This window comes from Balaenoptera physalus (assembly GCF_965194825.1).
Source record: "Balaenoptera physalus genome assembly, chromosome: 10".
Classification (NCBI taxonomy): domain Eukaryota; kingdom Metazoa; phylum Chordata; class Mammalia; order Artiodactyla; family Balaenopteridae; genus Balaenoptera; species Balaenoptera physalus.
The window spans coordinates 93,149,975-93,166,606 of NC_138889.1; the positions used below are offsets into that span (position 1 = coordinate 93,149,975).

Consider the following 16,632-nt stretch of genomic DNA (forward strand, 5'->3'; position numbering starts at 1 on the left):
AGGGCTAAAGAAATGGGGTGGGCATTGACCTGAGAAGTAGTACAGAAGAGGAATATTTTTGGGGTGAGGTAAATATTCTGTTGGGTGTATACTTTGGCCAAATCACACTTTAGAGATGACAAACACTCCAGGTTTTTCCCATTATAAATAGTAAGAAAAACAAAGTGATGAAAATGGAAACTGTAGATTGAAAGAGACTTAATCTTATAATTATTTTTAATGATCAAGGCTAATCTATATCTTCACTTGAGTCAAGAAATACAAAGAGATCACATCATGGTAACTATAAAAGTCAGGATAGTGAGTAATTTTGGAGGGAGGTTGGAACCTGTGTTTGGAAGAGGGTACGCTGAAACACTTCTGAAGTGGGCTGGTGAAGCTCTAGTTATTGACCTGGGTGCTTATTACAAAGGAATTCAACTTGTAGTAATTAATCAGGCTATACACTTGCTTATCTGTTTTTTAAATTATACAATAAAAATATTTTTCAAAAGAGGTTAAGAGCAATAGAGCAAATCAAAAGTTAAAAAATATGCAAAAACTGAAAGCAAAAAATAGAGACAAAGATAAGTTTTTAAAAAATCTGGTTTTTTGGAATGATTAATAATAAAGACAAGTTACAGATTAATCTAGTAAGATTAATAAGAAAAAATGCAAAAGAAAACAGAACTTGATAAAGGACATTATCCAAACATAAAAAGTTTAAAAATTACATAATATTAGAAACAAACATGTTAATATTTTCAAAACAAAATTAAAATTACTGATAAAATTAAAATATCAAAAAGACACAAGAATAGAGAATTTGTATAGCTAAATACCACACAGATAATTTTACAATAAGTTCCACCAAACTTTTTGGAGGTAATTTATTCCAATCTTTTATAAGTTAGGCTGAAGGATTTTTAAAAAGTATCATCAACCCTTCTCATTATGTAAGGCTGGTGAAATATTGCCTCCAAAGCAAGAACAAGCAGGTTGGTCATGTCTCTTCCACCCCAGTAAAAGTGAGCTCATTTTAAGGTTTTTTTTTTTTTTTTAACATATACAGATTGGCTGGGACCTGCTTGGAACAATGTTATTATTTTAAAGACATAATATCTAGAGAGAATCTACTACCAGCTATGACTTGGAGGGTTATATCCTAAACTCTGGAGAGAAAGTGACAGAAAGAAGAGAAAAAAGGTAACATTTATTCAGGATCAAATATGTACCAGGAATTTTATATACATTATTGCATTCTCCCATTTCCATAATTTTTTATCATCAATGATAATGTTACTAACCCATTTTACAGGGAGGAAACTGAGGCTTAGAGAAGTTAAATATCCTACTTATTACTACATAGGTCATAAGTTTAATAAATGGAGCTTGAGCCTATGTATAATCTATTGTATTCTTTTTAGCTCCTTATCCGGTTGATATTGTTATTAGGTTTGAAACCTGAAAGTGTCATTCATTCATGTGTTAAATGTATTAATCTAGCAAGAATTAATAAAGAACCACTATTATAGCTGAGAATGGAATTTTCTCCTTTAAAACAAACACTTCATTCAGTAAAAACAAGTATTTTTTTCAAAGACACAAGCATTGCCACTTTAAGGGCTTTTATATGTGTCTAAAGGAGTAAAGCATCCCATTCCTAAGCAATCCATTAGTATTTGCAATTAATTAGCGTGAAGAATAATGAGGGGACTGAGACCAGAGTACCCTTGCCTTCACTGATTGCTTGAGTTCCTGGATTAATAAAATCCACATTATTTTCTTATGTAATTGGCACAAAGTTTATTTGTATCTCCTTTTTAATAAGTTTGCTAATGATATAAGAACGTAAACAAAACAACTTGTAAATGAATACCAAGTTCAATTAATTCCCCAGGCCTGACCAAATATCCCTGTCTACAAGTTAGTTCAGAATCCTTATTTATCTGTAAAACACACATCAAGTTAATGGCCCCTGTTTCCCTGACTTGTGTGTTAAAATGGGAGCAAAAAAGCATTATAGCCTTTTAAATAGAAGTGAAAGATCATAACACTCTGGAATTAGAGAAAGGCCGATCAGAGGGAAATCCCTAGTGTTTCAGAGACTGAACTTTAACTAAGATAGTAGAATGGAGTAGTTTTCTTGAGGCTGATTTTAAGATGTCTCTCAAGTGACTCTAATGGTGCCTTCTGGAATCCTATATGCCAAATCAGTCCCTGTTCCTGCTGTGCCTTGCCTGTCCTTGTTGTCAGATTTGCATACCCCCCAGTCCTGCCCCACTTAGATCCTGTTGTATGCAAACTCTAGACTCAAGTTTGACTATTTTCAGACCACTTAGGGCTGTAGACTCTTCAAACATATGCCTGGAATCATTTGAGTTGGGGTGAGCCTTGGTCATCTCTATGCTCAGTAAGTTAGTTTTTCATCAGCCCATCATTATCTTTTCTCGGCTGCTCTTATTTGGCTTCTGTAGCTTTATCTCACTTAACCTCCATTCCCAATGTTTTAACAGAAATCTTTCCTTAACCCCAAGCCATTTTGTTGAGGCTTAAACAGAGTTATTAGTACCTTACAAGATGTCTAAGAACTGTAAGGAAGTATGCTAGAGATTATAGGCACTCTGAACCTATCAGAGTCTTAAAAATAGTGGGTGAATAATATACATTTGTTTATTTAAATTTAATGGATGAATAGAGTACAGTGGTAAAATTGTTTTTGACAACCATGACCTGCAGTTCTCCACATTAAGTTTAGCTGTCCACTTGATATCTCCACTTTAATAAACATCCACAACCAAGCTCCTGGTTATGACCAAAAACCTAACTATTTCTACAGTTTTCCAACTCTGGTAATGGTCACTTCTACATGGTAGTTGCTCAGATCAAAAATTTTGAAGGCAGATCTTCCTCCCCCCTCCATCCTTCATCCAATCTGTCAACCACCCCTGTCAATTTTCCCTTAAAATAAATCCAGATTTGGGCAATCTCTCACCACCATCACCACTATAGCCCTGGTCCAAGCCTCCAAGCCACCTTCCTACCTCATATAAATTATTGCAATAACCTCTCTACTTCTTCCTCTGCCTGTCTACGCTTTATTCTTAATGAAACAGGCAGAATGAGCCTGTTAAAACTTACATCTGATTATGCCACAAAATCTTTGATTTCCTTTGTTCTCACTCAGAATAAAAGTCAAAGTCCTTACATTGGTTTATAAAGTGTACACATGTTTTTTTTTCCCCATTCACCCTAATCTCATCTTCTAGTCACTCCTCTTTTTGAATAACTTGACTGGTTTTGTTTTGGGGTCTTTGCATTTGCTGCTTTCTTGATTTAGAATATTAACTGAAATTCTAATTTATCTGTATAGATAGTGCCCTTACCTCCTTTAGGTTTTTAGTTAAATGTCCCCTCTTCACTGTGTCTTTCTCTTACCATCCTATTTAAAATAATGTCCCCCCAAATTCCCCACTCCCTTTCTCTGCTTTATATTGTTTGCTACAGAATTTGTCATGATCTAATAAGAGCATTATGTATTTTGTATATATATATGTATATATATATATATTTTTTTTTCTGCCTCCTCCTAAAATATTAGCTCTGAGAGTCCAGGGATTTTTGCATTTTATTTCCAGCTATATCCCCTGCACTTACATAGTTCCTGCCACATATTAGTTGTTCAGTAATTATCTGTGAAGTGAGTGACTGGATATGACTGTGGTGGACAGGATTACGTTACAGTTCTTCACATCCTTCCTGGATTAGACATCCATACCTTTCCCCCTGTAACTTTGTAGTGTTCTCCCACTTTAGGGGTGACGTAAGGGGGCTTCCCATTCCTTAACTAAGAGCTTTTCCATGTAATTTGCTTTTTAAAGCTCTTGAACAGTCATGCAGGCATCTCCTGCACCTGTCACCACATGAGAACATTCCCCAGGCTATCCAGCTAAACCCAACCAAGATCAAAAGAGCTGCCCAGCTGAGCCCAGCATGCATCAGCTACCCCTAGGAAACCCCTAGATACGAAGCTAAATATATGCATATTGTTTAAAACAATAAGCCACTGGGTTTAGAGGTATTTGTTACACAGCAATAGTAACAATTTAAACAATGGGCCATAGAACAAATTTTCTCAAACTCCAACAATGATACAGTGCCCTCCCAATGAATTAACATGCTATATGAAATGAAGCCATAAACATTAAATAATATTTTATATTTTTACATGGTTACTGGGAAGTTCAAACTATGTTGTATACTCACTAGCAATTTATTTTACACCAATTTCAGAATATAATCATTCTCTTCTCCCATATGCTGTTCATTTATTACTTGGTTCTTATTTTAAATCTTTTTTAAATTGCATTTTTCCCATTTTACATTAATCCATTTCAAATATTTTTTTACAAATAAGAGTTGTGTGAATTAGAAATAATAGCAATTATTATAATAGCATACTCAGTAGAATTTATATGTTGATGCTGCAACATAAGGCTTATTAATCTTTTTTTTTTTTTTTTATTAATTTATTTATTTATGGCTGTGTTGGGTCTTCGTTTCTGTGCGAGGGCTTTCTCTAGTTGCGGCAAGTGGGGGCCACTCTTCATCGCGGTGCGCGGGCCTCTCACTATCACGGCCTCTCTTGTTTCGGAGCACAGGCTCCAGACGCGCAGGCTCAGTAGTTGTGGCTCACGGGCCCAGCTGCTCCGCGGCATGTGGGATCTTCCCAGACCAGGGCTCGAACCCGTGTCCCCTGCATTGGCAGGCAGATTCTCAACCACTGCGCCACCAGGGAAGCCCAGGCTTATTAATCTTTAATCAATCTTCTGGAGTCCACATTCTAGTTTATATAATATTAAGAGGGTACATTCTATCATCTGTTTTCTGTGCCTTAATAGCTGAGCTGAGCAGTAAAAGGCATAGGACCTCTGAAATGACACTAAATATTTTACATACACTTCAATCATTAATTTTCTAACTGGCTTCTATATCATGGTTGTTAAATTAGTTCCTATAATGATTAATATAATAAAACATATTGTCACCTCCTGAACAGTAAATTCTGACGTGAATAATAAATTATAACAGAAAGATCTAAATCACTTTAAGTCCTGTTCTTTTATCTAAAATGAGTTGCAGATTTTCTCAAAAACACTAGTTTAAAATAATAGGCAGGCCCGACTGTGGGCCCCAGGTGCAGAGACGGCTCCCTCCCCCGGCGCGGCGGAATCAGTGCCCTTGGTAGGGCTGGGGTGAACCTGCCAGGAACGAGCCGGGGCCCACCAGGGACGTGCCTGGCCCTCGGTAGGAAAGGCCTCAGTCTCCCCCAAGGCCCCTGGAAAGCTGTTCCCTGAGCGGGAGAGTGTGTTCCAGCCTCCGCGCCCTCGCTCTGGTCGTGCCGGGAGGCACAGCGAGGCCGTCCTTTCCCAGCACAGATGGAAACACCCACCTGGCCCTGCGGCCTGGGGTGTGGAGGAGGGGCGGGCCCAGAAGCTGCGCCGACTCGGAAAGCCGGATAGGACTCTCCCCTCAAAACCATGCTGCTCAAGTCCATTCTCTAGTAGGTCTGTGTCTTTATTCCTGTCTTGCCACTAGGTTCTTCATGACCTTTTTTTTTTTTCCCTTAGATTCCATATATATGTGTTAGCATACTGTATTTGTTTTTCTCTTTCTGACTTACTTCACTCTAGACAGACTCTAACTCCATCCACCTCACTACAAATAACTCCATTTTGTTTCTTTTTATGGCTGAGTAATAGTCCATTGTATATATGTGCCACATCTTCTTTATCCATTCATCCGATGATGGACACTTAGGTTGCTTCCATGTCCTGGCTATTGTAAATAGAGCTGCAGTGAACATTTTGGTACATGACTCTTTTTGAATTATGGTTTTCTGAGAGAGTGGCATGGACATATATACACTACCAAACATAAAATAGATAGCTAGTGGGAAGCAACCGCATAGCACAGGGAGATCAGCTCGGTGCTTTGTGACCACCTAGAGGGGTGGGATAGGGAGGGTGGGAGGGAGGGAGATGCAAGAGGGAAGAGATATGGGAACATATGTATATGTATAACTGATTCACTTTGTTATAAAGCAGAAACTAACTCACCATTGTAAAGCAATTATACTCCAGGAAAGGTGTTAAAAAAAAAAAAAAAAAAAACATGCTGCTGATTAAAATGAAAACGTCTAAGGTCAAAAATAAATAAATAAAAAATTAGAATTAAAAAAAATAAATGAATAAAATAATAGGCAGTCAAATATTTCTAAAATGTTGTAGTAGCCTTTAAGTTTTCACAACTAATTCACAGCAATAATTTTCTTCAAACACAAATATCTCCTACAAACACACAAACACACAACCATAAACTAACTTACTTGAAAATTAGATTTTGAAATTTTCTTAAAAGATTGAGACAAAAATAGCAAATTGAGTAATAACTTATGTTGATTTTTTTCAATTTAGTAATATTTATTTATTAAAGGATTTTTGAAATTAAATTTACTGTATTTGAGCTTAACATTTTGAATTCAATTAAAGGGTTTTAAAATGAAAATAAAGTGTAAAATTCACTTTGTTTCTAAAGCTTGATCATGTTTAGTCAGATTATTTCAATTTATAGTAATTCATTTTCAGCATAGAGATTAAGTTTACTTGAAAATGTGCTACTAGAAATGAGGCTGATAAGGTCAGAGCTAAGGAATTGAACTGGAAATTGAATTAACAACCAACTTATGGTGGCCAGAAATACAACTATATATATAAGTGAAGCAAGTGAATCTGTCCTGTTTTCAAACTGGTAGGAAAGAAATGACTGCAGAGGATTCAAAATAGCAGTAATACTACAACTTTGAAAGACTCTCTTTGTGATTCCAAGTGATTTCTCTTTGTATCAGGATCTCAACGAATGGTCCATGATCTAAAATGTGTTCCATAGAATTTCAGTGTTCTGCACCAGTTTCCAGGGTTTATGGAAGAAAAGTCCCAGTGGAAAACTGGGAACAAAAAGGGAAAACAAGATCTTATGAGATACAGAAGTCCAATTAGATGGACAAGAAAGAGCTTTATGGTAGGGAGGAGACAGATTGTGATAGAATTGGCAGGAGTTTGCCCATGTCCTTCATCACTGTTTCTTTTTAATTGTTTTGTCAGTGAATATTTAATGAACATCATTACTGTGCTTAATTCTACAAAGTTGCATAACGGGTCCACTCTAAGTGTGCATCCGTTAGAGGAAGACAAATAGAATGTAATATACACTGATTCTTGATATCAGCAGTACTAATAGTATTAGATCCCTTCCATGGCGAAGTGGAAACTCCTAAAGGTCTTTTTATATCCATGGCCAAGATATGCTTAGGAACTGGTTAGAACAGAGTTAATCTGGTAATGGTCTTGTTTACTAGCATGGGTAAATTGCTAAATGCTCTAACCTTGTATTATCTTGTTTATAAAATGGGTAACAACATTAAGTATATCGCTGAGCTACTGTTGACGCTGAGTAACACTGTGCATTGATAGGGATTAGCAGAGTGCATGGAAAATTGTAATTGGGCAATATTTATTAGGATTACTATTTAATAAGAATTACTAGTATAATTAGGTACAATTGAACAAAGCTAAGGAAAGAGGAGTTAGTGTGCAATAGAAAATATTGTACATAAGCTATACACAAAATCTGGAAGGTAAGAGGTAAGAACTCAAGAGTTTACTATAATTCATGTGAATCTCGTTAATGCTGAAATGCGAAACTAATATTCTTCGTAACCTGATCACAAAAATATCAATAAGCACTTTACCATGTATTTGCATCCTTTATATCTTTATTTGACTCTCTATTGCATGAACTATGCAAGTTACCCCAACCTCTTTTCTCTCATGAATAAATTCATTCCCTATTTAACTTTCCTTCACATGACACAGCCTACTACATTTTGGAAATATGAGGTTCCAGAAGTGTCACACAAATATAGAGCTCTAATGCTTTCTGATCACTCAAAACCTGTGGTTAAAAAAAATAATAATCCTAAATAGAGATGGACTAATAGGATGCTAGAAGATATTGCTGCTGCTAAGTTTAATAAAATATGATTGACATGCTTAGATTTATCATGGGAAGGATCACATTTTTATAATAATCCAAAATGACACAGAGCAAAATTTGCTGCCAGTGGGTGGAATGAGAAACACAATGCTCTGTGTTCTGTGGCAGAACGTTAACAACCAAGCGTTGGAATAGGCGATGCTTGTTTGTTACAGAGGCCTCACGCTTTCCTTCCTGAGTAAAGCTTCCAGGACCTGCCCCTGTTATCTAACCACCTTCATACACTGCTTTGCACCCTGCTTTCTCTCCGACTCAGGCTGTTACAGCATTTGCTAGGAGGACGTTTTTTCTCATGCCTAAAACCTTTCAATTCAACAAGCTGATTTTCAGAAAGATTACAGAATGTTGAAATTCCCAAAGATTGGAAAACATCTTAATAGAAGTTAGTTCCGAGTGGAAAGGCAATATTTTCTCGTTCCCCTTTTTAGTGTTCATGCTTACCTAAGCCTTATTCTCTGTTTAAATCCTCATTCGCTAAGGAAATGTGAATTTAAGAGGAAAAAAATGAAGTCTTTCTAACTACATACACTTACTTGCACTTTACCCCTTTCACTAGTACAAACAGATCATCCTCCCATTCTTCTCTTACGATATTGGAAATCTGAAAAACCATTGTATTAATTTTCACCTTATTATTTGGAGAACTAAATTTGCTAAACTTTGTTGTTGTACTGAGAAATGTTATTGTATTTGCTGCCATTAAACACAAAGAAATGGTTTTTAAGTGTAGGAAACATTTCAAGAAATAGATATATCGTCTGCTCAATTGTATTAATAATTAGAGGTGATTAATAGAATTAATGTATTAAATCCTTAAGAACATAGACTCTAAGGACATATACTTGATTTATTAGCTGTATGAACTTGAGCAAGTGACTTAATGTTTCTGATCCTTGTTTTCTTCTCTTCAAAAGACATTGATAATGAATAAAAAATTTGAGTAGACAGTTCCCCAAATAAGAATAAGATGTACAAATGGTCAATAAGCACATGAAAATATGCTTGATTTCATTAGTCATCAGAGAAATGCAAATAAAATTTGCAATGAGATACCACTTAATATCCATTAGGACAACTTTAATCAAAAACATAATAGCAAGTTTTGGTGAGGATGTGGAAAAATTGGTGCTTTTACATACTGCTGGTGGAAATGTGAAATGAGGCAGCCACTTTAGAAAACAGTGTGGATGTTCCTCAAAAGGTTAAACAGAGAGTCATTGTACAACTCAGTAATTCTACTCCTAGGTATATACCCAAGAGAAATGAGACATATGTCCATATAAAAACTTGTAGACTGGTGTTCATAGAAGCATTATTTATTACAACCCAAAAGTGGAAACAACCTATATTGCCATCAACTGATGAATAGATAGATAAAGTGTGGTATATCCATACAATGGAATATTATTAAGCAATAAAAATAAGTGAAGTACCGATACATGCTACAGCATGGATGAACCTTGAAAACGTGCAAATGAAATAAGCCAGTCATAAAAGACCACATATTGCATGATTCCATTTATGTGAAATGTTCAAAATAGGCTGAACTATAGAGACAGAGTAGATTAGTGGTGGCCTAGGGCTGGAGGGTGGGAGTGGAGTTGTAAAAGAGAAAAAAAAGAATGAACACTAAAAGGTATGGGGTTTGGGGGGGGAGGAAAGATGATAAAAATGTTCTTAAATTGCTTATGTTGATGCTTGCACAACTCTATGAATATACTGAAAACCATTGAATTATACACTTTACAAAATGAATTACATGGTAAATGAATTATTTCTCAATAAAGATGTCATTAAAAAAGACATTCATAATTTTAACTAGCCCAATTGTTTTTGTGTGTGTGTGTAGGTAAACAAGGGCATATAATATGCAGCACCATGTCTAATAAATATATAACAAACGATACAGTATTTTTCACTTATTTACTAACTTTCCAGGGTAAAGCAAATTGCCCAAGATAATTTACAGCTAGTAAGAGATGAGTCAAAGATTATATTTACTTCTGTTAGATTCACTTCAGATTTTCCAATCTTAATCTGAAAAATTGATGGGTGAAGCTCCATGTGTGTTACAATTATAAAAATTTTACTATGAGAGATGTTAAAACAGATATAACTATATGCCCAACTTGCCCATTAAAAGAAAAATATTTGCAAATCACCTTTGAACACTAACTTGAAAATCTTTATCTTCTTAGATTACAAAAAAACACAAAACTTGTTATAAAAGCAAACCTACATTCTAAACGAATGTCTAGAACACTATATGAATCTTTTCCATTGAAACTATCAGTCACAAGCCATCAGTTTCCGTGTGACTTTGCTTTTAATATATTTGACCTGATATCTTTTCCTTTTTACATAAATTGAGATATACAAACACACGTATTTTCACCTTTAATATTTTTGATAATTTCCTTAGAATGTATCTTAACTCTCTATGTTTTAAATCCTCTTCAACAAAAGTAGAGGGGGTTAATGAATCCGTTCTACTAATCTTTTATATTTGTTGGAGATAGATAAAGCTGATTCAGATGGCATATGTGAAGGTATTTAACAGAAATCTAAAGCAATATGTTTGGATTGCTATGATTTACAATTCGTGTTTTTTTTTTTTTTTTCCAGTTAACTTTGTTTAACTGCCCAAAATGTTATGGAGTAAAATGTTGAAATAATGCATCTTAAGCGTCCACTGATAACTCTTTTTTAAACAGCAAGATATCCTACTGTTCAAAAACAAATTCACCACACACAACAGCACAAAACAACCTGTGTTAACACTAAACTCATACACACACACACAGTTCTACATATAATTCATTCATTTGTGTATGTATAATTCTGAGTTAAGGCAACAAGAAATCTAACCAATTTGACGATAGCCCAATAGCTAAGAATTACTAAGAAGTTTATGTTTTCCCTACAGTTTACTAAGAATTCAGTCTACATTTTATAAAGATGGAAGTTATGTACTTTTTGGTGTTTTAAACATATCTTTTCAATTCCACAAAATACCCTACTGGGATCTCAAAACTCTCAGTATTTGGCCAAGCATATATAAGTTATATAGAGCAAGAGATTTTTTTTTTCAACCCCTGACATTCTTCTAGATAACTTCACAGTAGTAAGTCCTATCACATCCAGGATGTTCTTCCTATCTGAATATCTTAAAAACCCAGTGTCCAGGTGGCTTAACAAGTGAAAAAGCACTTTTGGAGGAGACGGAAAACCTGAGTTCAAGTACCATTTTTGTTCTAGACTTGTTTCAAAATCACTGTTTTCTCCTCTATATTATGGGGCTATGATGCCTTCCTCAAAAGACTGTTTTGTGGTTGGAGTGAGATGAGGTTTATGAAAGAGCTCTACAAGTGTAATAATGAGTTACAATTATCATTTTCGTTAAGACAGTGTTAGGCAAAGAGGAGTGGAAATAGCATAACAGATTAGCTTTTGAAAGGGACTCAGCACCCATGCAGTCTGCACTTATTTTCTTCTTTTTATTTTCAGAGTCCAGAGACACTGTAATATTTCCTCTAATTGCTACATATGTAGTATCATTTTCTTCCAAAATATCCTGAAAAATTCGCTTTTTACCATCAATTTTTTTAAACAATTTTTAAAATTGTTTTTTTAGTCTTCATTGAGTGACATTGGTGAGTTTTGAAATTCTATAATGTAATGGAGGCCAAAATTATTAATACAAATGACCCTGCAAATCATGAACTAATTAATTAACTCCTCACATGCAGAGCTTCTGTCTAATTTTGCTATGGTGTTACACAGTGGCTAGGACACTGTACATTCAGTCAACACCATTCAGTAACAACTCAGATATAGATGGGAGTGTGCAAGAACACACATTTCACTGAGCAAACTTTTCTTCCTCTAAATCTGAAAGTAAAATCTAATCCTAGAATTAAAGAGAATGGAGTAATGGAAAGAGCTTTAACTTAATTACTAGCAAAAAGTGTAGCAACCATGAGGGAAAATTTAAATGAATATTAACTGCAAAAAATCACAATAATAATTTATTATGTAGTAAAAAGTAAAAACATGATGACAGTTATGTGTAAGGAGGGGGGTATATTTTTTGAGGTTCTTCGTTAGTATAGCAAGAGGGCAAAGTGACTGATTACATTATGTTTTGCTAAAGGGCACATTGTAATTTCTCAGGTAACCAACAGGTATAGAGTAAATACGTTCTAAATTGTGGGTAGAGAGAAAATGAATGTTAAAAATGTTTAATCAGGGCTTCCCTGGTGGCGCAGTGGTTGAGAATCTGCCTGCCAATGCAGGGGACACGGGTTCGAGCCCTGGTCTGGGAAGGTCCCACATGCCGCGGAGCAACTAAGCCCGTGAGCCACAACTACTGAGCCTGCGCGTCTGGAGCCTGTGCTCCGCAACGAGAGAGGCCGCGATAGTGAGAGGCCCGCGCACCGCAATGAAGAGTGGCCCCCGCTTGCCGCAACTAGAGAAAGCCCTCGCACAGAAACGAAGACCCAACACAGCCAAAAATAAATAAATAAATAAATTTATTTAAAAAAAATATTAATTATAAAAAAAAAAAAAAAAATGTTTAATCAACAAAAAGGAAGGCAAAAAGGAGAGAAAAAAAGTTTAGAAAAAGCACAATACATGATGATAATTATCAAAAATATATGAGAAATCATATTAACTGTAAACAGATTACATTCTCTGATTAAAGTACAAAGATTATCACAAAGCAAAATCCAACAATATGCTGTTTTCAAGAGATAGAGATAAAACACGCACACACACACACACACACACACACACACACACACATTTTTAGGTAACATGAAGTTACAACTTAACCCAGGAAATGATAAGCAAAATAATATTTGAATTGTTTTATTAGTGTCAGATAAAAAATATTTATAGAATAGAACCTTATTATAAATAAAGAGGGTCACTTTATGATGATAAAGAGTTTAAATTCACCAAGTATATATTACAATTTAAAAATGCATATGCATCTGGTGATACAGTCTCTGATTATTTTAAAATAAAATAACAAAATATATTTTTATATTGACAAAATGTGTCCATAATGAGATATTTTTTGTGTTTCTCTCTATAACTGACAGAACAAGAAATTAGTATAACTATAAATATATAATTGACAAAGAACAACAAGAAACACAGGAAAAATATAGATTTCAGTGGCATAACTAACAAATAACTGTACACAGATACACACACACACACTCACACACTGCATCCAACAGCTATAGACATTAGGCTGTTATTAAGATTATAAGATAATAGAAATAGATTTGGAATACTTAGGTTTTTAGAAAATAATTTACATAAAATAAATGCTATCTATTATTGTTATGGTTTTGAAACACTTATAAACTGTTCCCTACCTACTTCTCTAAACTTTTCTCTTGCCAATTCATCTCAATTTAAATACTCATGCAGATTTTTATAAAGTTTATAGTTCCCTGCAATCACATTTAATTTCATGCTCCTCTGACTTTGTCCTTTCAGATCCCTCTGCCTGGAATTTTCTAGATTATTCCTACTCTTGTGCATACTGTATTGTGATTGAACTTTATGGAAATAGCCCCCCCCCCTTTTTTTAATGAGCATGCTCTATGCCACTGCAAGTGACCTGATAGAAATGTTCTTCCAATACCTAATTTACCTGATAACTCCTACTCTGCTTAAATTGTAATAGTTCCTAAAATTGTCACTCACTTGAATAAAACAACTAACTTTAAAAAAATTTTCCCTTATCCCTGTGTTGAATTTCTATCCTTAGTACCCACCCTGCTCCCAAATTTAGAAACCTTTGCTAATTCACACACATACACAATATAATTTCCATTGCCTAGATTCTTCCTTCCCCTCATATCCAAGCTGAGCCTTCTCTTTTAACCTATGATTAGTTTAATCATATATTAATAATTTACCCTTCTATCTTTCCTCCTAGGGCTCAACAAGTTAGCTGCCTTCCAGGGTGCTAACAACTCCACAAATTATGCCTCCCACTGAAGTTAGCTCTGATTATTTGGAAGATTGACCAAACTACATACATTCTGCCTTTTCATAAACATAGTGAAGAATCCAAGTACACTTTCTTGCCAAATATGTGAAACTGTGTTTAGTGTATATTTACAACATGAATAAATTATATGACTTAGGTTGTAAATTCATGGAAAAAATAACAAAATCAACCATGCTTTAAATATTCCTTTAAATGTTATCTGCTATACATTAAATCATTAATGTTGGTGGATCTTTTGTGCTTTTTATTTAATCATGGCCTCTGTCTTCATTCTTCTCTTTTCTCAGGAAAGGATAATGTGGTACTTCCTAGTCTCTGCTGCTTATATTATTAGTATTATTACACTACTTACCTTATACTCTTGCTATGCATTATTTTAATTCTATGATTTTAAGACAAAATGTAGGTGAAATTGGGGAAGGAGAAATTTCCATGAGTTTTAAAGGTATTGGAAAGGCATCTCTGAGCCTGTAAGATAAAAGAAACAGATTCATTTTGATCCATGGATGATAATTACTTCTCTTCAGTTTAAGAGTATTAAAATACTTGGGAACATTTTATTATTATCCTTAAGTAGGAAGTTATACTTTTTGAAATGCCAGATTTTAAATATTCAATTTAGGAATAATGCCAGCTCCTATGTTTCTGTTAACATTAGGACAGAGAAAATCAATAGCTCCTAACAGGGTGATATGTCACATGAGAAAGATTATCTTTACTGTGAAACTGTGCCAATGTTTTAACTATTTTTTCTTATTATTCTGGATCAACACCGTAATTAAGTTCATAAACCTATGGCAGTTGGTATGGTTTAAATTTAGTTTCCCTCAGAGGTAAGTTTGGAGAACTAAATATTGAACTGACTTCTCTAACATACCATATGAAACATCAATGGCTCCACTTATTCATGTATTCACCCTTAAACCCCTCTTTGCCTGGACTTCTGCATCATAGTAAAGATTAACTATACCCACCCACTTGCTCAAACCAAAACCCAGGGGACATCTTTAATTTTTCACTTTCCTTCACACACCACATTTAATCCACTAGTAAGTTGCTGTTTCTACCTCCTAGTACTTACTGTATTTCATAGTTCCTCTCTGTGTTCAAGGCTACAACTTTAACACAGGTTCCTATCATCTCCCACCCTATTACAACAGACTCTCAGCTGCTCTCAATGAACCTCTCTTACCCTCATGTAATAGTTACCTTTATAAATAAATAAGTCACCAAATGCTTCCACCTACTATCCTCTAATGGCTTCTTAATGCACTTAAGATATAATTAAAAACTCCTTATCAAAGCCAACCAAGGACTGAATATGACATGAGTCTTGCCCATCCATTTGACCTCATTCTGTCAACCTCTTATCAGCAACAGTCAGGCCAGTCACACTGGTGCACTTTCTGTTCTTGAACATGTACAGCTCATTCTCATTTTTGCCCTTTCTATTTCCTCTAAAGAGAATGCTTTTCTCCCAGATATTCTCTTTGCTGGTTCCTTCTCAAACGTTAACACTTCAGAGAATTCTTTTCTGTTACTTCATCTATAGTCACCTCCCAACACCCACAGGTCAGTCAATTTCTTTACTATATCACCTTGTTTCACTTCATACAAGTATATGTGAGTATCTGAAATTATTATCCTCCTTGTTCATTGTCAGCATCTCCTCCACTACAAATCTTGCTTGTTTCATGCACCATTTTGTTAGGAAGGTTAGGATAATGTCTTGCATTATGACAGAAGAACATCAAACACCTCTTTCATGAATGAAGTCTAATATTTTTAATAAAATTTAAAATTTAACTTGATCTTTTAATAGAAAGTGTAGATACTACATGAAAAACTATGATTCTGAAAAATTCTGAAAATCTGAAATCTCAGTTTATACATCCCAAAATGACAATCTATAAAACATTTGACTTTCTCAGGAGTCATAGACACTGAGACATGACTGCTGCCTTGAATCTTTGATTCCAGTTTTGCTATGTGGTGAACAAAATCATCGTACAACGCAGAGCATATCACTTTACTAGATCTGAATACTGTTAATAAACTCAAAACCTCTGAAAAGTGGCAGAGAGCCTAATTATGTAGAACATGGGGAAAACAGATCCTCCCTCCCATACAATGGATTGCATAAACTGCCACAATTCATTGCAGCTGAGAGCACCTGAATGACAAGACTTGGCTCTTTTGGAAGCCTGGCACATGATGACAAACAGGATTGTAAGATGCCTCTCTTAGTGTTGCAGTATGAGTGATTACAGTCCAGAAGTTCTGGTTCCCAGTTGTTCCCACTACTTACACTGAGTTCTTATGACACTAGAATTGCTCAGTGTTGCAGAGGAACACCCAAAAATGCCAAAAGGAATCCTGTATTTTCTAGCAAGTACTGTGAAAATAAAAAACCTGAGAGAGCACATAGAACAAAACTTGCTTCACATGATCAAATGAACTTTAAAGAGACTCATCAGTTTTTTAAGCTCTATTGATGTATAATT

The 16,632-nt window shown here is 35.0% G+C and overlaps 1 long non-coding RNA gene across 1 annotated transcript; it reads left to right on the forward strand.

Annotated features, from left to right (window-relative positions):
• The first annotated feature begins 381 nt into the window (after positions 1-381).
• On the forward strand, positions 382-12,617 carry LOC309668419. The gene is made up of 2 exons (XR_014268225.1): positions 382-4,475; positions 4,785-12,617. It is a non-coding gene; the product is annotated as an uncharacterized lncRNA (long non-coding RNA).
• The last annotated feature ends 4,015 nt before the right edge of the window (positions 12,618-16,632 follow it).